Source organism: Tinamus guttatus, unplaced genomic scaffold (genome assembly GCF_059628265.1).
Source record: "Tinamus guttatus ecotype Peru unplaced genomic scaffold, ASM5962826v1 Tinamus_guttatus_pri_ptg000556l, whole genome shotgun sequence".
NCBI classification, from domain to species: Eukaryota; Metazoa; Chordata; class Aves; order Tinamiformes; family Tinamidae; genus Tinamus; species Tinamus guttatus.
In genome coordinates this window covers 313,174-318,014 of record NW_028289090.1, presented here as the reverse complement: position 1 = coordinate 318,014, position 4,841 = coordinate 313,174, and the positions used below count along the sequence as shown (strand labels likewise).

Sequence of the window (4,841 nt, the reverse complement as noted above, 5' to 3'; positions counted from 1 at the left end):
AATACTGTAAAACCGCCATGCAGTCCTGCGTCCATGGTTCTGGAGATACCCGGGTCAATGTCTCCCATCGGTTCCACAGAATATTCCATGGTTCTGGCCCCCATTCAGGACGCTCCCTCTGAGGCGCAGCCTCCCTGCAGTCGCCAGTGCTGCCTGTAGCTCTCCCGAAAAAGAACCACTGCGTGTCGCACACACAATGAAGACCACAAACACAAACAGCACAAACACAATTTCTATCAAGGGGTACAACCTCACCTAGCTATGCACTCGCCTTAGTGAGTTCCACTATTTCAATAGCCAATAAAGACCACAGACACAAACGGCACAAACACAATTCCTATCCAGTGGCACAACCTCACGTAGCTGTGCACTCCACTAGTGAGTTCCACTGTTTCAATAGCACAAACAATTTCTATCCAGTGGCACGACCTCACCTAGCTGTGCACTCCACTAGTGAGTTCCACTGTTTAATTGCCGAATCCCATCCTCGTCGCCAATTATGTTCTGGATGGGCTCGGGATTCGGCAATAATCACGCAGAATGAGGTGACTACATCAAGCATTTATTCAGGTGAAAGCACATAAAAGAAGCAAAGTATGGATAACTACTCACGAGGTGATAACTGTCGATCTGGACCCGAAGATCCTCTCGAGCTGGCAGACCAGAGAGAGAGAGTTGCTGACCGGCTCCCGCAGAGACAGCGTAGGCCTCAACGTCGGGAGTTTCTTCTCCCCCCTCCGGCTCCTGCCTTCCTCCTCTTCTTCCTCATTTCCAGGTGTTTGGTCTCCAAAGCTAGTTTGGAGGATGTCTGCGGTTAAGCTGGCTACAAGCCCGGCCGAGCGGCCACCTTCAACAGGTTTCCAGGGAGGGCTGGCTGTGAACCGGGCTGAGCAGCTGCATCCGTGCTCCTTATCACTCAGCCTAGGCAGGCAAACATTTTTTTCTCAAGGTCTGGCATCTGCTTCTCACAGGAGATTTTTATGACTCTACAGATCACAGAAATTTCCATCTCCAATATAATCCTATCTCTGGTAAGACTGTGATATCAGCTCCAGATGTTTTATCTACTTGGTGTCAGCATGCTATCTCTGGAAAGATCAACTCGAGACCCGAACAATGACATTCTCAGCAGTGCCTACCAAGCCACGCTTGCATTCAGGTTGGGTGAAGATGAACACCAGAGCACGCAGCACGTATGAAAGTGGGTGGACTCTTCAAGAACTGGGACATAAAAAGGACTGCGTATTCCTCCCATGTGCACGTCTTCTTTCCCTGAACATCACTTGTACTGAGGTGTGCGGCTTCCTTCCCTTAATTCTCCCTCAAGAGATCATCACCTGCACTGAGGAACCGAGGCACCTTCACCTGCACCGAGGCGGAGCCAACGAAACCTAACTGGACTGGTGGTGGTGGTAACTAATCTTGCTGTATCTCTCCCGCTTGCTTGCATATCTTTCTTTTTCCCTTCTTCTTCTCTCTGTCCTATAGCAATTATGAGAGTAAAGCTTACAAGGTGGCATGGCATTTGACCCTGTTTGTGTCTTAATCTCACTCTTGGGATCATATTGAAACCTCTCCTGACAGTGGATCGGGACACCAAGAACGAGTATTATTTAATCCATCATGGGCTCTTAAGTAGAACTATTGTTGCAAATCAATGTACCTGCATTCAAACCAACCAGCTCTCCATTCCTAAGAAGATCCTATGAAGCATCATCAGCATGGTTGCATAAGTGAATCCTCAACTCTCCAGAATGAACAAGGAGAGATGCAACTGGCATCATAGGGACAGGATTGGAAGTCTTAACATAGATGTTGAAGTACTTGTTAATAAACTAACCACAACAAGTGATTTGTACAAATTAGAACATCCATTGCAGTCTTCTCTATTAGTATTGGGAACTAACCAATGGCTCTCATCTGATATATTGTCTAAATGGGGAAGAATTAATGAAAAGGACCACCAATTAATTCTAAATGTACTTGATATAGCCCAAAATAATATTTCTCTAGCTCTTAGCTGTATCCAAGCTCAACTCTGGATACAATCTATAGTAGCAGTGATGATAAGGGAAGGTGAAGAGGGCACCTTACCCACTGAAATTCAAAAGGTAATTTGGGATAATGCAACTAAATTTGAAAGGGAGTTCCAATCTTGGTGGTATTTAGTCAACTTTACTTATGAGGCCATCGGCCATAAAGCTACAGCTTTTGTCCTAACAATACACAGTGCTTTGGTATTCACCCCAAATCATTGCACTGGGATTATATCACAATGGAAGTGCACTCTATCCATTAGAACATGGAGTATGGGCCCATCAAAATAGAAACAAATGGCAAACTGTTCATATTGATGCATGCACTGTACAGGAACAACAAGGATTTATTTGTGAAAGTAATATCATGAAAGTCCAAGACATTTGCCTCGATACAAAGCAAAATATTTGTCATTTTGAAATATCCCCGATGAAACCCCTGAGACTGTATATGTAAGAAACAGATGGGTTTGTACGAGAACCCTTTGCGATTTTATATTTGTAGAACATTATTGTAGATAGATTAACATTATTGTAGGTAGAAACAATTACTCAAATATTTGTTTTTAACTTTACTGAAATTATAGGATGCAACTTTAATTATTCAGCTTCTGTTACTTCTCATCAATTGTTACAATCTAATTATACATTGAGTTGAGATTTATTGCCTACCCCATTGGAATGAACCTTACATTGGTGAAAAAATTGCTACAATATGATGACCTGCATCAACTACTGAAACACATCCAGGACAACGGACAAAGAACCCTGATCATTGTTCACCATGATAGGGAAGAGATATACTGTGTTCCGGAAATAGTGAAAAAGGATGGAGAACACCACTAGTGGGAAACACTTCTTGGATGGTCACCAACAGTAACAGGAATTTTTCGTCTGATGCCTCATCCAGTTGTGATTTTACTAAATCTAGCATTATTAGGTCTATTACTTATAATCCTACTGTATATAAAGACTTGGCATATGGTAAAACAAATAACCCAAATTCAACTACCCAAAATACATAGATTAGTACATAACAATATTTTATCATAGAATGCTTTAGGTTGGAAGGGACCTCTAGAGGTCCCTCTAGAGGCATTCTATGATTTTATGATCTAGTCCAACCCGCCCTGCACATGCAGGGTCACCTAGAGCATGTGGCAAAGGACTGTGTCCAAGCGGGTTTTGAAAATCTCCAGAGAAGAAGACTCCAAAACATTTCTTGGCAAACTGTTCTAGGGCCCTGTCACCCTCACTGTTAAGAAATTTTTCCTTAAGCTCCTGTGGAAATTTTGATGCTTTAGTTTCTGGCCATTTCCTCTAGTTCTATCAGTGGCCACCACCATCCTCCTCACTCCCTCCCTTGAGGTACTTGTAGACACTGATTAGATCCCCTCTCAGCCTTCTCTTCTCCAGGCTGAACAGGCCCAGCTCCCTCAGTCTCCCCTCATACGGCAGATGTTCCAGGCCCCTGATGATCCTCGTAGCCCTGCGCTGGACTCTCTCCAGCAGCTCCACATCCCTCGTGTACTGTGGAGCCCAGAACTGGACACAATACTCCAGATGCGGCCTCACTAGGGGTGAGTAGAGGGGCAGGATCACCTCCCTCGACCTGCTGGAGACACTCTTCTTAATGCACCCCAGGATCCCATTGGCCTTCTTGGCCACTAGGGCACACTGCTGCCTCATTGGTCAACTTGTCAACCATCATGATGCCCAGGTCCTTCTCTGCAGAACTGCTCTCCAGAAGGTCAGTCCCCAGCCTGTACTGGTGTCTGGGGTTATTCCTCCCCAGCTGCAGGACCTTGCACTTGGCCTTGTTGAATTTCATAAGATTTCTCACCGCCCACTTGTCCAGTCTGTCCAGGTCCCTCTGGATGGCAGCGCAGCCCTCTGGGGTATTGGATACTCCTCCCAGTTTGGTATCATCAGCAAACTTGCTGAGGGAGCACTCTGTGCCTTCATCCAGGTCATTGATGAATAAAGTGAACAGGACTGGACCAAGGACTGACCCCTGGGGGACATCGCTAGCTACAGGCCTCCAACTAGACTCTGCACCGCTGATCACCACCCTCTGAGCTCTGCCATCCAGCCAGTTCCTAATCCACCTCACTGTCCACTCATCTAACCCACACTTCCGGAGCTTGCCCAGGAGGATGTTGTGAGGGACGGTGTCAAAAGCCTTGGTGAAGTCGAGATAGACGACATCCACTGCACTCTCCTCATCTATCCAGCTGGTCATTCCATCATAGAAGGCTATCAGGTTAGTCAAGCAAGATTTCCCCTTGGTGAATCCATGCCGACTACTCTTGAGCACCTTCCTGTCCTCCATGTGCCTGGAGACAACAGCCAGTATGAGCCGTTCCATCACTTTTCCGGGGACGGAGGTGAGGGTCACTGGCCTGTAGTTGCCTCGGTCCTCCTTCTTGCCTTTGTTGAAGACTGGCATGACATTGGCTTTCTTCCAGTCTTCCGGCACCTCCCCCGTTCTCCAGGATCTTTCAAAGATGATGGAGAGTAGCTTAGCTATGGCATCTGCCAGCTCACACAGCAGTCGGGTGCATCCCATCAGGGCCCATGGATTTGTGGGTATCGAGTTTCCTTAGGTGCTCTCTGACCCAATCTTCCTCTACCCAGGGCAAGTCTTCCTCTCCACTGGCTTCTTCTCTTGTCCCTAGGGCCTTGAACTCTAAAGGGCTGCCCTTGGTAAACACCGAAGCAAAGCTGGCATTCAGCATCTCTGCTTTTTCTGTGTTATTCGTAACCGGGGTGCCCATCCCGTTCACCAGTGGACCCACGTTTTCC

The 4,841-nt window shown here is 46.5% G+C and overlaps 1 pseudogene; it reads left to right on the top strand.

Moving 5' to 3' along the window:
- Nucleotides 1–1,754: 1,754 nt before the first annotated feature.
- Nucleotides 1,755–2,755, top strand: LOC148592560 (uncharacterized; annotated as a pseudogene).
- Nucleotides 2,756–4,841: the final 2,086 nt, after the last annotated feature.